General features: G+C 44.0%; 1 protein-coding gene and 1 long non-coding RNA gene across 3 annotated transcripts in view; one reads left to right on the plus strand and one right to left on the minus strand.

Annotated features, from left to right (window-relative positions):
- Positions 1 to 1,754, minus strand: LOC106898543. The gene is made up of 2 exons (XR_001413940.1): positions 1,504 to 1,754; positions 1 to 407 (listed from the first exon to the last, which is right to left on the minus strand). It is a non-coding gene; the product is annotated as an uncharacterized LOC106898543 (long non-coding RNA).
- An 11,573-nt stretch (positions 1,755 to 13,327) lies between these two features.
- Positions 13,328 to 17,340, plus strand: part of ST8SIA5 (ST8 alpha-N-acetyl-neuraminide alpha-2,8-sialyltransferase 5) — an 86,707-nt gene continuing 82,694 nt past the window's right edge. For both annotated transcript variants that reach the window (XM_014959839.1, XM_014959840.1), the window contains exon 1: positions 13,328 to 13,407. The gene's annotated coding sequence lies outside the window, so the exon portion shown is untranslated. The remainder of the gene's footprint in view (positions 13,408 to 17,340) is intronic.

Raw genomic sequence — 17,340 nt, forward strand, 5'->3', positions numbered from 1 at the left:
ACTTAGTTTTTTTATTTTAACTATAACAAGTTGTTACAGAGTTTCTGTTCTGCTGTGATAGGCAGCAACTGCATCAAAGTTATCTTGCTGTGGAATGCTTGTTGCAGAGGGACTAAGGTCTTCTGAGTGCAACAGCAAGCAAAAAGTGAAGGAGATGAAAGCAGTACTTGTAGAAGGGAGACACATCGCCGCTTTTTTATAAGCAGAACATCGCTTTTGCCAAAACTCTCAAGTTTCATGGCCACTATAGCCAGACAATGACCTTGCCCCTTTTAACCAACCTAGTTTGGGTAGTCCATGTCCGTAACTGTCAGTTACGCCTCCGGAGCCTTCCACCTTTCTCTCCTGCAGGGTGTCTCTTTCTCTTAAAGATGCTCAAATTCTTCTTGCAAGGAACTATTACAGAGCTTCGATTCAGAAATACATATTCCAAAAACAAAGAAAAATGAAAACACTCATTAGAGCTGACATAACTAACTAGAATGTCCATTCCAGGAAACACTACTACTAATACAAAGAAAGATTACACTAATAAAAAAAAAAAAAAGGAAAGGGTTGCAATAGCATTCATCATCAAGAAATGCAAGGATGTGCAACCACCAGTTTATCACAGAAACAGGCTGGTAAATTCCGATCCACCAGAATAAAGGGACCCCAAGCAGGTGAAACACATTACCAGGACTGCAGTGATTTAAAAGAAGGGGCCAGGCTTGCTAAGGGGGAAAAAAAATATAATTAAAAAAAAAACCACAGACCAGTATTTCTGTGCGGGCAGTATTTCTAACAGATTGATTTGACAATGCTGCTGAAGTGACTCAGGTCAGACCGTCCGACCTCAGCATCAGTGCAGCACTGCATATGTAATACACACATTCACAGCCTTTCCCGAGCCTCTTTGGAAGCAATGCTTTTATCTCCTACACTAATAAGCACTGATGATCAAGATTTTTACCCCAAACCTGACACTTGAATTCGCTACAGGTAGGCGAAACGTACAGAAACCTTGTCAGCTATGCTGACGAGGTGCACTCCCCGCACCTGCAAAAGGAGGAGAGAAAGAGAAGCAGCGGCACCCTCCCCACCCGTCCACCTTCTAATAAAAAAGCATGGAGGGGAGATAAAAACTAATTAATAAGCTCCGCGGTGCCCGAGTCCCGCAGCTGCGGCCGGAACCGCCTTAGCGCCGCCGCCTCGCCGGGCTCCTGTCAGCACCGGGAGGGCGGGAACAGCCTTCTCCCCCCACCGCCTCCTCGGCCAGCCCCCAGGGCCGAGATAAAATAAATAGAAACTCTGGAAAAAAGTATCATGCTCCGGCGAGGGCCAAGTGGACTGCCTCGACTCGACACCCTGTGCCCAAGCCCGCTGCGCCTTGAGGGGCTCGGCGGGGAAGATGGCCACCGCGCCCCCACCCCCGCCAACCCCCTCCCCTCCCTTAAGGTGCGGGCAGAGCCCGGCTTTCCCGAGGGCGGGCTGGCTTCGCCTCCTCCCCACGGGAACACTCACCATCGTGGCGGACGGCTCTGGCTTCCACCTCAGCCGGCAACCAGCCGAGATCGCCGGGCTCCAGCATCCCCCGCCGCTCCTGAGGTGCGCTGAGGAGGGGGGGCAGGCGGGCCTCTCCCCTCACCGGCCGCCGCCTGCTCCTTCCCGCTGCCACTCTTCCTCCCCCCGCCATCACAGGGGCTTTCACGAATTCTCCGGTGGCTTGTGAGCTCCAGGAGATGGAGGAGAGTCCCGGCAGCGGCCATCGGGCGGTTTCTCCCAGGTTCTGTCAGCTCTCGGGTAAACGTTAGGTGGAGCCCCGTCCCTTCCCCTCAGCCAGGGAGGGAAGGCGGGGGGGGGGGGAATGTTACCGCTGCTGAGGAGGAGGTTTTTACCTCACGGGATGTTTAATTTCAGGTTTGATGGCTTGCTTTGAACAGGTAGTCAGGCTGGGTGCCACAACCCTTCATTAGCGACTCTTTAAAAAAAGCGGTTAAATGACTGATGGGCGCCCTGTCGGGACGCTGAGGTGGCGTCGCCTCCCTTTAAAAAAAAAACAACTTTCTGTCGGGGTAAGGAGTTGAAGCAGAAAGAGCACTTCGCGTTTCTAATGCAGACTTTCACCCCAAAACACCTTTTAGAAATCCGCCTTTTACTAATTAAGCTGTCAAGCGCAGAGTGAGCACGTGGATGGCTTCTCTGGAAGCAACAACTTCTGGGATCAAACCAAAGGAAAATGTGTACAGTAGTACTTCCTAAGGACTGGAGATCAGAAAAGGATGTCAAACCAAACTATTAGAGCAAGCATGTTGTTATATATAAAGTGCTATAGGTGGAATAAATGGCCCTACTGGCCATACAGAATTAACGGCCCCTGTCAGGAGCCCCTTCCAGCCTCAGGTGTGGAAAAACACTGTCCTGTTTCTTCCAACAAAGCTTCTGCCCAAGGAGAACTTGCAGGATTTTATTCAATTAGGTAAAGTTTAATGCAATCGGATGCATTTAATTTTACCGCAAACCGGCAGATAAAACTTTCTAAGACTCAAAGTTTGGAAAGCAGGCATTCTTTATTGCGGCGCTCCTCCTGTTGTGCACACTGAATACTGCTGTCAAATTAAATTTATACACAACAGGTATACATATTCAATATAATTCCAAGAAAACATTAGCATATTCATTCAATTTCTGGGAATTCATTTACATATTATAATAAGCTTTTGGGCATGTGTAATTGTGCCTTCTGGTAGTCCTTTTGAGTAAGGGTTGTTTCTTCCTCAAACTTAATCTTCTTCACCTGGCCTTTGGCTCACTTTTCATGTTGGCAAAACATTCTAACTGCTTAATTGCTCATTGAAAGTAATGATTTCTCTGCTACCACCTGTTTGTCAGACAATGTCCATATTTATTGCATCCTTGTCTTAGGTCACCATGTTCTCAGGGCCACATACACCCTTTCTTAGTCTTACTAAGTCCTTGAAACCCTTTGGGATGGTTGCTAAAATAGCTACATTTGTTCTCTAAAAGAAGATTCTCTACAGTTTAACCATTTATAAACTACATAAAATCTGCCTTCAGTATCATTAAGATATTGAAATAGCAAGAGCAAGTACTCAGGAAGGAGCAGAAAGTGGGAACATGATTAGGTAATTCTGGCTTGCAGGTGGTTTTGTTTTTTTAGCAACTTCACGTTGAATTGGCTGTAAACTTAAGTGTTTGCTGTCTTGTCAGTGCCCATATTCGAAACAAGATAATTTATTTGACCATGCACACAGACAGTTTTAGGACTATTTCCCACTGCTGGTGGTCAGCCATGATCCTACAAATATAATTGAAATTAACTTTGTTTTTCCGTGTATTTTATTGCATTCCAATTTATGCCAATCTGTGCAGGAAAACAAACCTTATGAAACTGTTGGATAGTTTCCAAATTAACAGGCTCCCTAAAAACCCATGAACCCTCATGTTTACTGGCTTGTCATCTTTATGGGCATTTTATTCTTTACACAACCTCCTTTCCATTTAAAAATAATGACTTTTATGCAAAGTATCTCTCAGCTTGTACACTACCCACAAAAATCTTCTTACAGGTGCTAACCAGTCCTTTTCCAACATGTTTTTTTACTCAGAGCAGAGCCGCCTTTTGTACTTCTAGAGCAATTACTGTCCTTATTCTCTCCTCCACAGCATTGCCTTCAGCCATGGATATTGAGAATGTTGTACGAAACCCATTCTGGTTGAAACTTCACAGAAACAAACCAATAGAGTCAAGTAAATTGTGCCTGAATAATAAAAGTTGAGTATATAGAAATAGCTCAGCCCAAGGGCTGTGTTCTGTTCGGCACACAGTTTAAGGACATAAGTGAAATCAAAGTGATATATTATTTTTGTATCTGCTTTCTGTGCTGACTTGATTTTTTTTCATATGCTGCGAGACAGCCTAGGAGAATCTAAAATGATTTCTGGTCAGTGATTAATTGTTCTGTGTTTACAGCAGTGTAAGGAAAAGTAGGCAGCAGAAAATTTTGGAGGATTGAAAAACTTTGGAAAGAGTAAAAGTGTAGGCTTTGTGAAAAGGTCCAAACTGTACCAATTATTGCTTTACTGTTGCATCGAGGGTACAAAAAACCAGAGTCCTCATTCAGTAAAATGTGTTGGAACGGGAAAAAGATTGCTTTGCTAGATAAAACCTGTGTGCAGGAGAAGCTGTGATGGCTGTAACTGGTCCCATTGTCTATACAAATTAATTTTGATAACATTAAGTGGTTTAGAGGATGGGTGTTACCAAAGGTTATTCATACATGGACTTGTGTGGGCAGGCAGGACGTTCTCTGCTGTCATCCAGGTTAGCCATGCAGAAGGCAGCTCTGACCTGAAAGCCAGATAACCTGTTTGGTCTGGTTTTGGAGCTAATAATGTCTGTCTTTTCTCATGGTGTGTGTCAACTTAGAGGTGGCACCGAATTATCTTTACTATATAGCTTCTATGCCGGTGTTGTTCACACCTGTCTAATCTAAATCTCCTCTCTTTTAGTTGTAAACCATTAAACTTTGTCCTACCACAACAGGCCCTAATCAAGAGTCCCTCCCCAGCTTTCCTGGAGCCCCTTGAGGGACTGGAAGGGGCTCTAAGGTCTCCCCAGAGCCTTCTCTTCTCCAGGCTGAACCCCCCCGACTCTCTCAGCCTTTCCTCACAGCAGAGGGGTCCCAGCCCTCCCAGCACCTTCGTGGCTTCCTCTGGACCCATTCCAGAAGGTCCATGTCCTTCTGCTCTTGGTGGCCCCAGAGCTGGAGGCAGCCCTGCAGGGGGGTCTCCCCAGAGCGGAGCAGAGGGGCAGAATCCCCCCCTGGCCCTGCTGGCCCCACTGCTGGGGATGCAGCCCAGGGTGTGGGGGGCTTTCTGGGCTGCCAGCGCATGTTGCCAGCTCCTGTTGAGCTTCTCATCCACCAACACCCCCAAGTCCTTCTCCTCAGGGCTGCTCTCCAGCCATTCTCTGCCCAGCCTGGATTTGTGCTTGTGGTTGCCTTGACCCAGGTGCAGGACCTTGCACTTGGCCTGGTTGAACTTCATGAGGTTTGCAGGGTCCCACCTCTCCATCCTGTCCAGGTCCCTCTGGATGGCATCCCTTCCCTCCAGCGTGTCAACTGCACCACACAGCTTGGTGTCCTCAGCAGACTTGCTGAGGGTTCACTCGATCCTGATGCCCGTGTCGCTGACAAAGATGTTTTATTTATCATTTGCGCTTGTGCTAACCTACCATTAACACCTCTGAAGATGGCATATTTATCCACGTTCTGGTAGATTAACTTTTTGGGTCTCATTTCTAGCCGTGATGCATGAGAAGGAAAAAATGCAACTTTATTGCTAAGCCACTCCACAAGAAAAATTTTTGCTGATACAAGATAACTGATGAGGCAACTGGTTCTTTTCAGCCGATGATGGGCATAATTTTTGGACCACTAGCAGGGACCAGTCCTGCAAATTTTTCATCAAGCAAGCTGCAGGCCATTTACCTCAAAATACTGCTGTGAATCTTCTGCTTGTCGATATTTCCATATGAATAAAAAGCCTGTGATGGATGTACTTATGGCAGCAAAGGGATATCTGACCAATACAGTTAGAAAATCTGTGAAACTTACTCCAGTAGACCTCGTACAGAGTAGAAAAAGTCCAAAATTTGTGTTGATTTTCAGGACTGTGGAATGAAAATCCTCTGAGTTGTAAGTTGAAGCTGCATGGTATAATAATTTTTGAAAGGCGATGAATAAATTCACTATAAACTTTTGGGATTTTCCAGGGCAGCACTGCTTTTAAAGCTGAAAGTTCTCTTAGTCTGTCACCATAGGTTTTTTTTAACTTTGTAACCTCTCAATTCAAGCAGCCTGTGGGTTTGAACGCTTGACTAAACTCAAATCCATCTTGAAATTCAGATAATCTAGGGTATGTAGTTATATATTAAGTGTGACTTAAACTTTTCTTCATAGGTTTTTCCTCAATGGCACACAATTCTTTTAAAACTATTAATGAGAAAGATGATGAGTTCTTTAGCTATTATTATTATTTTTTTAATATTAGGCATCGGCTACTCAAGCAATCTCTTCAGATTTTGCCTGCACTTCAGACATGCCTAGGTCCATCTCACAAAATATTAGGCATTTAAGAGAGATGTCTGCATTGGAGGCTTTACATAGCAATGAAGGGCGACAGGCACTTGGGGAAGGCATTTCAGCTTTTTGATCGCCTGTGATTTGTTGTGACTGAATGACGAGTAGAATATGCCACATGATGTTATTTCTCCTATTTCACTGAGTGGTTTGCAAAATATCCAGTGTTGATACTAACACATGAAAGCAGCACATATGATCTTCAAAAGTACTGTCTCTGTGTTGCCTTTATTCCTTTCTCCTTAAATCAGTGAGATCGCTCTTGTCATGGGTTTGAAATAGTTTGATCCAAAATGACTGGTTTTGAAAACCCAAGCTGTAAAAATGAGCATTTTGCAAGGACCAGTGTAAATTTAAAATGGAATGTGTGATCATTTGTGCTGGTGAAACACACTTGCTTGTCTACATACACCAAACAAGCAAGAAGGTAACTCGTTTAGAGTTGAGGGTTGGTCTCATAAATTAGGCAGCTGACTTTGGGAAATGAATGAAAGACATTGCTGAAAAATTATGTAAATTCTTTGCTATGAGGTCTGTGCTTGTGAATGAAATTTATAATGCCTCCCTACCTTATCCTAATTTGTTATTACAGTGCTTCTTATAATTAAATATTATTATTTTAAATTATAACATTAATTATGGTGATGTGGATGTAGAAGCAGCTATGTTTTACCAAAGATTCAAGAAAGTTTAGCTGTTGCATTCATTCAATTCTGGTGCTAAAACGAAGAGGAAGGGAAAGTACAGGGAATGAATTGTTTTTCTGCTTCAGGCAGATTTTCTGCAATGAATTAAATAAGGGCTACCACTCAGCTTTCTGGTAACTTTGCTACATTGAGAACATCTGCCAAATTGCACTGGGGAGGTCACCTTTGTTTATCTGGGAGCAGGAAATGTTTTGTAATTGATTGAAAAGAACGGCACAGGGCAAGTGGCAATGCAATAAGGCTGCCCCGAGCAAAGCCAATGCGGAAATAAACACAATTTCAAGAAGATCTGTCAGGAACGAGCAGTCCCGGTGAGCCCACGTGTAAAGGGTTTGAAGTCTCTAAGGAATCTCTGGATCTTTATTACTCAGGAAGCAAACAAATTAAGGCTGAAAGCTCCCAAATTGAGGCAGACTGGGCAGACAGGTTGGTAAAGCTACCGTGAGGGCTTTCTGTTCTCGGATGGAGGAGCTGACATTTCGAAGCCCGGTTGGCTCAGCTGCCTGGGGCATTCAGACTTCATCTCTGCCTACAGCCAGCCAAGGCACATGTGCCCCTTTGAGGTGATGGGTCACAGGGATAACATGCAGGGTGAGATGGCCAGAAGAGCACCTTCACTAACATGGCGGGGAAACAACCCTCCACAATTATATATCATATTAATCCAGCCTGATGAAGCAAATCCAGAGTATTCCATTATTACTACAACTATGGTGAGGCATAATCAACTTTAGGCACTTTTTTTTTTTTTGGTTGGGGGGAAAGGGTGACTCAATATAGCCCTCTTCAATCACAAATTATCGAAGATAACTCTCTCAGAGCTACTGTAGGGAGATGAAAAGCATTACCACTACAATAACACCACTGTTAAATATTTTTTGTTAACCGAGTGATGATAGGACAGTTATAAGAGCTTTTTCTGTGGTCTTTTAATCTTGTAGGGACTCCCATCTTCTAAGATAACTTCTTCCCTTATCTAGCAGCAGCGATGAGCAGTTTACCATCATGATAAATGTGTGCACAGTAAAAAATGGCATTACAAAATCTGACTGTAATCAGGGGTAAAATCAACTGTTGTGATGCTGAATATTTGCTCATGGTCAGTTCTTTACAAAGCAGTGTTTTTCATTTTACAAGCAGAAGGCTGATTTTTATGATGTCTCTCTCCCCCAGCGCTCCCTGGGAGCTAAAAAATAGAATTTGTACTCTTTAGTGTTCCTGACGTAACTGTGAGGCATCAGATTTCTGCAGAGCAGAGAATTTTGTCAGTGATGCATGAGGCAAAGTAGCATCCAAGCCGTTCTTTCAAGACTTTATTTGGTCATAATGCCAACAGGTCAATGGCCCTGTTTTTGTCATTAGTGGGAACAGATAGGAACTTTTTTTTTAATCCTTGGCCTGAGTGTGTTTCATAATCAAATGTTCCTTTAAAGCTGGGAAATTACATTTACATCAGAAAAAAAGAAGAAAAAGGAAGATTTTTCTCTCTTAGGCAGAGCCATATGTCATTCCAGGTGGAAATACAACAGAGTGCAGTAAGGCAAGGATTGCGGAGGGACCCTGTTGTGCTTGGCTGTTGGAAAGCATATGGTGCAATAATGTTCCAGCTCTGACTGTGAATTTTCCTTCTCTTGTATTCTCTGGCAAATATGATTATTCTAATTTATATCCAACCGTTCTGTTTATGCCTAGGAGTAGAGTGCTCCTCCGACTTCAAAACTACCTATTAAATCAGGTCCTGCTTCAGGGAGAACCTCAGAAATAATCTTAGAATCATAGAATGGTTTGGATTGGAAGGGATTTTTTAAAGATCACACAGTTCCAACCCACCCCCCCCGCCATAGGCAGGGACACCTCCCACCAGACCAGGTTGCTCAAAGCCCCCTCCAACCTGGCCTTGAGAACAGAGAAGAGGTATGAAAAATTTCCTCACTAATTGTCTGAACCACCTTTATAATGTGGAAGAGGTTATGGAGGCTTTGATTTTAAGGCCTTAGCAGAGACTTCAGGATGCTGAAATTCCAGGAGAAGGAATCTCTCCCCGTCTTAAGCAGTAGCTGCTCCAAAAAAACCCAGTGCTGGTCCTCAGCCAATTTTTGTGCCCCTGCAGTAACTCTGAGCTACAGTTGGCTTGATCTCAGGACATCCTTCCCAGCCTTTGGAAGTGACTGCATGGCAAGTATTGCATTTCAGAGTTTATTATTTATTGTTTAAGTTTCTCAGTGCACTCTTCAGGGCATGAAGCGGCAGAAGTGTTAGCAAAACCCGAGTTCCTGTCATCCTGCTCTCCTGTGCTTGGCCAGGCATGGCCAGGACTACACAGAGAGCTTCACATCTCCAGGGCCCTCATTTGTGTGGAATCCAGCGAAATGCTGCAGATAGGTGTGTAATCAGAGATTATAGCAAAAAGGAGTAGTTAAGTTATATTTGTCTCCGTGTCGTCTTTCAGAGTCAGGTCAGCGTACGATACAGTGAGGCTGGATATGAGTGAGGCTGTTGCTTGTGGCTTCTGAGGGAAAAGGCATAAATCTTGGGCACTTGGCAGTTTTGAAATAAGAAGCCCACACGGGGAAGTTTGTCTGTGACCATGAGAGGTTTGATGGCTGGTTTCTGTTCTGAAGCTGGAGGGGTTTTTATGGCCTCCTAAAACATGTCATTATTATCTCTAATGTAACTGTGAGTCCCTGCATTGTACAATCCTTTTTAAAAATCCTATTAGGCTTTTGACAACTGTGATGTCTGTCTGAGTATAGTCCCTCAGAGAAAAACTAACCCCTTACACAGTCCCCTGCACTCATACCACCGAGGGTACAGGCTTTCTGTGTCACGGTGTCCCAGTGGTTAGCAACCTGAAGCCATGTTAGCCAGCAGAAAGGAAGCTGTGGCCACGTATTTGGGCAAGGCTGTGGACACTGATGAGGCCTCACCTTGAGTACTGTGTTCAGTTCTGGGCCCCTCACTACAAGAAGGACATTGAAGTGCTGGAGTGTGTCCAGAGGAGAGCCACCAAGCTGGTGAGGGGCCTGGAGAACAAGTCATACGAGGAGAGGCTGAGGGAGCTGGGCATGTTTACTTTGGAGAAGAGGAGGCTGAGGGGAGACCTCATTGCCCTCTACAACTACCTGAAAGGAGGGTGTAGAGAGGTGGGTGTTGGCCTCTTCTCCCAAGGGAATAATGACAGGATCAGAGGAAATGGTCTGAAGTTGGGGCAGGGGAGGTTTAGATTAGATATTAGAAAGAATGACTTTCATGAGAGGGTGATCAGGCACTGGAACAGCCTGCCCAGGGAGGTGGTGGAGTCCCCATCCCTGGAGGTATTGAAGAAACATGTAGACGTGGCACTTCAGGGCACGCTCTAGTGCCTGAGATTGTTGGTTTGTGTCTTTGTGGTTTATTTTTTGGTTGGTTGGTTGGTTTTGGGGCGTTTTTTTTTGTTTGTTTGTTTGTTTGTTTGTTTTGTTTCTGTTTTTTTTTTTGTGGTTGGACTTGATGATCTCAAAGGTCACTTCCAACAGTAAAGATTCTGTGATTCTGTGATTCTGTCTGCCAGCTTTGCAGCATGGCTGCAGCATGGTCCAGCTGTAAGTTTCAGGCCTGAAACACCGAGTTGCTCACTGCCTTCCTAAAAGAAGCTGTGCCTCTCTCTTCCTCTTGCCTTGCTTTGCCTCATCTCCTTCTTGTCCCCAGAAGCTGAAAACTCAGAGTAAAGCCACCTGCCTCAAACTCACGTGCCGAGGATGCCAAACAAATGTTGCAGGTTCCATTATAAAGCGGAGTCTGATTTGTGCTTCCAGGCAGCGACTGGTGAGCGTCACCCAGTGTGACATGGCGGTGGCATGCAGAGCATTCGTCAGGTTGTTTATCATGCCCTGCTGCCATTGTTGCCACTGTTGACACCTGCACACGCTGATTGAAAGAACTGGACATCATCAATAGCAAGATAGCACTAATAGCACTCTCCATCTGCTGAGTTTTAAATTCTATTGTGTTTTATATTTCAGTGCCGAGGATGCCAAACAAATGTTGCAGGTTCCATTATAAAGCGGAGTCTGATTTGTGCTTCCAGGCAGCGACTGGTGAGCGTCACCCAGTGTGACATGGCGGTGGCATGCAGAGCATTCGTCAGGTTGTTTATCATGCCCTGCTGCCATTGTTGCCACTGTTGACACCTGCACACGCTGATTGAAAGAACTGGACATCATCAATAGCAAGATAGCACTAATAGCACTCTCCATCTGCTGAGTTTTAAATTCTATTGTGTTTTATATTTCATTTTTCTTTTTCTCTGTGGTCAGGGTATACTGCTTCACAGCCAGAGGAAAAGCAGGTAGCAAGGTCTTCTGATGGTAACAGGGGACACTGCTATGTTGATAACAATATCCCTTGGAAGCAGTAGGACCTAAACTTGTCCCTGCTCTTAAGCACCGGATTATTTCAGCAGCCTCTGCATGCACCTTGATGGCATTTTTAACCTTAGAATCATAGAATTGCCTAGGTTGGAAGGGACCTTTAAGATCATCTAGTCCAACCATCAACCTAACTTTAATAAAAACCATCACTAACCCATGTCTCTAAGCGCTGTGTCAACCCAGCTTTTAAATACCTCCAGGGATGGTGCCTCAACCACTGCCCTGGGCAGCCCATTCCAAGACTTAATAATGTCTTTTAATCTGCGGTGATTCTTTCAGGGGTATCTCTCTGTGAATAATCACTTAGTCTGAACATGTAATTTCTCCTTGATCTCAAGATCTGGTAAAACAGTGTTTTCCCTTTCTTTTTTACTGCCTTTTCTGTGGGTGAAAACAAAATTCCGCAAAATTTGAAAATATCACCATAAAGAGATTGTAAACCTTTTTGTCAGTCTTCTGCTGGTCCACTGTTACCTGGTGGTGGTAGTAAATAAAGGATGAAATCGTATTTCTGTAAGTGTAAACACAGTAAGGAGTAAAACCAGTACCTAAAAAGGGGCCTACAGGAGAGCTGGGGAGGGACTCTGGATCAGGGAGGGGAGCCATAGGACGAGGGGGAAGGGTTTGACACTGAAAGAGGGGAGATGGAGATGAGATGTGGGGAAGAACTTGTTTGGTGTGAGGGTGGTGAGAGCCTGGCCCAGGTTGCCCAGAGAAGCTGTGGCTGCCCCATCCCTGGAGGGGTTCAAGGCCAGGTTGGAGGGGGCTTGGAGCAACCTGGTGTGGTGGGAGGTGTCCCTGCCCAGGGCAGGGGGTTGGAACTGGATGGTCTTTAAGGTCCCTTCCAACCAAAACCATTGTGAGATTCTATGAAAGCACTTTCTAAGCAGGAATGTCAAGTAAACTAAGTCCTATGAAAGTATTTCTAAGCAGGAATGTCAAGTAAACTAAGTTACGACAGAATTACAAAGATCGCAAATTTTACCAGAAACAGAGAAGTCCTCTAACTTCTTGCCCATTACCTTATCTATGTGAGTGTATCCAGCCACGCTCGCACATTTTCTCCAGCTTTAAAACTTCAAACCCGATTTGAGGTGTAAAGCGTGACGGAGAGTCGATGAGGCAGGGACATCGCTCCAGATGTCACCAGCGATCCGTTGTTATTGTTCACTCTTACTGGAGATGCACCTGGAGGCTTCTGGCGGGAGCAGAAAGCTGCTTTGTGCTGTGTGTTCAACAAACAGGAGCAGGCAGTCCCGGCCTCACTTAGCTATTGATCTAATAGCCCAGATTCTGCAAATTCCAGCCTATTTTTACTTTGTTACCACTGTATTTATGTGACCCAAACAGGTCAGTATTTGCATCAAGTTACTCATGAGACCGTTTTCAGGATTAACCTGTAGATTCAGTGTTTATCTCAAAATTATACAGGAAAAAAGTCTTCTTCCCCCCCCCCCCCCCCCTTTTTTTTTTTTGTTTTTCAAGAACCATACCTATAAAAAGTTGCGTGGACTTAGAATTTTATATATAGAATCTTGTTCGTATTTTAAGAGAAATAAACTTCTTCAAAGGCAGTCTAAATGCTTCTTTTAGGTACAAACCCAAAGCCTGGTAGCAGAAATGATCCTTAGAGAAGTTTTATTGACTCCGGGGGGATTTCAGTGCCGCTGGAGAAACTGAAAAAGCTGTTTCCAGCAAAGGCAAGGATTTAGCTCAAGAAAAAGGCTTCCCCCAACACAAACAGCTGCTTTTTTTTTTTTTGTCACGTAAGAGGGAAAAGCTGCAAAAGAAACAGGACTTAAAGGAGGGAGGGAATAGAACTGCCACTTCCCTGTGCAAACATCCCTTATGAAGTCTGGAGCATAGAAGGGCTTCCCAGCTCGTGATGCAAGAGCTGAGGCAGGGGGTGGGTTTGGTGGGCTGGGCTGAAATTTGTCATCTGGAGGAAATTGAAACCCAGCATTGGTGGAAGCCGCCTGTGATGCAGAGGTGAAGGCTGGATCTGGCTGGACGTTTCGGGGAGGTGAAAGAAGGGGGGACAGCCCGCGATTCAAAGAGCCACAGGAGTCTGTAAGTGGCAGTGGAGGAGAAGCAGAGAGAAAGGGGCAGTCTGGCATAATAGAAGGGCAGCCGCAGCACGTGTGGAAGGTAAATAAGTAAATCAGGGTAAAATAAGGGGCAGTTTGATTGGAAAACGTCTGGTTGCTGCCGTTCTCCTGGGCTGGCTGGGTTTCTTGCGGCTGGGATATGCTGTGCTCTCTACAGCACATTCCCGATACATTCCTGCAAACCTTTACAGGAAATCTAGCTCCAGAGCCATCTGCGTTAATCTGAAAGCCTTGTTAAAAATTGTGAATCAGCTCCAAACACAAAATAACTGGTTTTTAAACCGTAATTTTTATTTCTTTTTTTAAAAGTAAAATTCATGTGTATGGAAGAGAACGAGAGTCCAGGGACAGGCATGGCACATCTGTAAGATGCATGCATGTTATGGGAGGGGGGATTGCAAGCTATAGATCACTTACAATTAGCTGCCGAACTTCACGTGTGTTTTAGATTGTTTCCCTTAGGTGTGTTAGCAAGCTGTTCACACCTGCACTGAACATAATTGCAAAAAAAAAATAAATCTTGGAGTATTTAACTCTGATAATAGTTTCATATGGTAAGAGAATGGCGTGGAATTAGAGAAGGAGGAAATAAAGAGGGATCGTAATGGAAACTGACTGTGTGATGAAGTGTAAACAAATCAGAAGTCCAATTAAGTCCTATTAAATCTGACTCAGATATGATTTGCCTCAACTTGACTTCTCTGGGGTTGCAGCGTGTTTTTTCCTGTGCTGCCCAAATAGTAGCTGAGCATTGTGCAGATGCTGCCAAATTAATGAAACAAATATTAATTCGAGCACAAGAATGAGCTTTAGGGATGAGTGGTTCGCTGAGGCTGCGGGACGTATGGGACCCCATTAAACTAAATCGCAGAGGAAATCATCCAGTGTGGGGAGGGGAATGGGAGAAGAAAGGAACCTGTATCTTAGCCCTTCAAATGTGACCTTGGCTCTGCCCTTGAAGAAAGAGATTTAAGATCTTATTTCTTGTTTCCAAGTAAATATCTTATCTAGGATCTAGTAGCCACTATCCACCAATATGTTGAGAGATTGCGATAATGAATCTTTCCACCACATTCCAGGGGAGGCTGCTAGCAGCACTGCACCTCTCTGCCATTACACGCTCTAATTACATGCAAGGTTTTTAAAAGTGCTGAAACATCATGGAAAAGAGAAAAAAAAGCCAAGAATTCAAAAAATGCTGGGCCAGGACTTACGAGATAAATTCCAATAGAGAAAATGCAGCTCGTTTCATGGTCAAAAAAAAAAAAGAATACTTAGCTCTTCCTGCAGGAATGCAGAAACCACAAATGCAAATATTTGCAGTACAGAGGGATGATGCACCCCCCGTGAATTTACTGCAGCTTTTCTTTGAAGAACTAAATGACTCCCCAGCCACCCGGTGGTGCACCCTGTCTCTGGGCAGGAGGCCAGGATACTTGAGTACATAACCACTTCTCAGAAGACTTTTTTACTTATATATCAGAATGAGGTATTTGATGGAGTAATTAGGTGTAATATTTTGCATTAACAGTAACCAAAGAACTTGATTCTTGCTCAAAAGTGATCCAAATTTTGTAATGGACAGGGCCAAAATAAGCTTGTTTTAGGATCAATGTACAGAAGCACCTAAACCTGTCTCTAGAATAACTCTGAGATTTCTAAAGCATGTGAGTGAGTATGTGAATGCATCGTGGTTTTGAAAGACTGCAACTATTTTTCACTAAGGTATTTAAAGACTACAAGTATTTTTGACCACCGGTGTTGGTTTCCTCCAGATCTAAATCTCTGCTTTTGCACAGTGATTTTATTCTTGGCTGTTATTCTATTTACTGTGATATTGACTTATTTTTAGAAGTCCTCTTCATATTTCAGGCAGAAATGCGTATTTCCAAAGTATTGCAAAACAGCAGTGTTTTCCTGTCAGGGAAAGTGAAAAAATGGGAATAGTCAGTATTTGCATTTATATAGTGTCTCCTCTCTAAGGGTATTGAAGCACTTGCAAGATGCTCAAGATCCAGGGAATTTTCAGTAAAATAGTTGTGTGATATTTGCCAGTCTATCACCGATTACACTGAATGTGATGAAGGAGATGCAGCCAGGAATCTCTGACCCCCTGGATTTACATGGGAAAGGAAACCTGGAGGAATGGAAAACAGTCTATCTCATTAAACAGTTGAGCTGCGCATTTTCTGACCCATAGACATGGTATATTCTGGATAATACCTGGGGAGGCACGCATGAGGGAAGGGACAACCTTAAGTTGTTGCAAAGTTGACAGCTTTTAGAGCTCAAGTCTAACTGTCTGGAGCTTTGGCAATTTGATCAGTACAGCTTTGGTACCATCAACAGTATTGGTACAGGATTTAATTAGAATAACCCCCTTTTTATTGAATTCTGGGAATGTAAGTTTGCTAATTTTACCTCTAGCTCCTTTTCAGACCAGTTTTTACTTGGAAAGTGTTTTTTAAATTGGAATACAGGAGGCTTTATTAGGTCGCTAAAAGTGACAGGGTAGAGATGTAATCAACAGTTCATCACTGGGAAAGAGGGTGCCAGAGGAGGTGTTGCAGGTCAGGTTAATTGATTTAATGGTAGTCAGAGTCACAGACCAAGAAAATTACTTTTTCTTGCATTTGCTCACCATCATCAGTTATAACCCATTTATCAATTTTCCAACAACTCCCCAAAGAATTAGGATGTATTTGTCTTACAAAGCCCTCAAGAGCGTGACTCTTACTGTTTGAGTATTAAGATGTGAAAAAGATTGTTGTAAAATATTTAAATTTATTGCTTTTAACTGTCATCACAGTCTCTGTTAGGAAAATTATCTTTAATTGGTACAAGAAAAATAGCTTACTAAAGATCTCACTGGGTCTCTCTGGGTCTTACCAGCAAGGATGTGGACCCACCGAGGAGCTTTTAGCTCTCTTCTATCGAGAAAGAGAAATGCAACCTCTGAAGTGAGATCTCACCCAACTGTCTTTGCCCTTTAATGCTGAGCTAGAAGAGCACCTTTCTGTCTGATAAGTTTAAACACTGACAGTATTTCTGCGCTTTTAGCAGAACCTTTGTGGTTTTAGCAAAATGCCTCTTTTTGGACATTAACACAGGGCAAATCAGCAGTTCTGATTTGTGAACTCAGTTACATCTATCCTGACTCGAGATCTGAGAAGGAAATGGCTCTGTGGTGGTGTGCTCTCCCTGGTTTGCCCCCCCCCTCCCCCTGGCTCCTGCCCGGCCTTGGCCACCACGGCCATCACAACAGCAGCTGTGATAACTTGCACCCGGTCTCTGGGGGATGGCTGGCAGCATAGTCAAAATACTGTCTGGAGAGGGGACTTAGAAATTTTGTTGCCATGAAAATATGACTATAGGTCAATTATCTTACTGTATAAATAGTGGACAGCCCAAGAGCCTCTTTGAGCTCTCCTGTATGGCAGCGGGCTGCACGCCAGGATCTCCCCTTTCGTGAGGATGCTCACTGAAGGTTCTACTCCTCGAGGTTGAGAGATTTCTTGCCGCAACAAATTTCCAGTTCTACTCCTCGAGGCTGAGGGAATCCTTGCCGCAACAGAGTTTCGGTAAGTGACTAATAGCATGCTAAACTTTGAAGTTTTATCTAAGTAATGTAAAGGGTTAATTGTGCATATATAATCCTTTAGACATAAACCGTTGACCAAGTCTGGGATTAGGATTGGATCCAGCCGCACCTAGACTCCTCTCTGAGAAGGAGTTTAGAAAGCAAGGGGGTCCTTTCTGAACCTCGTGACTCAACGGAAGGGTCTCCCTGACAGTTCTGTCTGACCCTGTCCTCTGTGCAGTAAATAATAGAGTGTACCCTGACATCGAATCTTGTAAACACTATCGCATTTACCACTGGTTTTATCACACTACTGGTTTTGTTAAATCACTGTTTCACCTTAATAAATATTTCTCTGCTTCACTCTAACTAGTGAAGTTAATCACTCCGTCC

The sequence above is a fragment of the Calidris pugnax genome, unplaced genomic scaffold (assembly GCF_001431845.1).
Source record: "Calidris pugnax isolate Ruff unplaced genomic scaffold, ASM143184v1 scaffold474, whole genome shotgun sequence".
Lineage (NCBI taxonomy): Eukaryota > Metazoa > Chordata > Aves > Charadriiformes > Scolopacidae > Calidris > Calidris pugnax.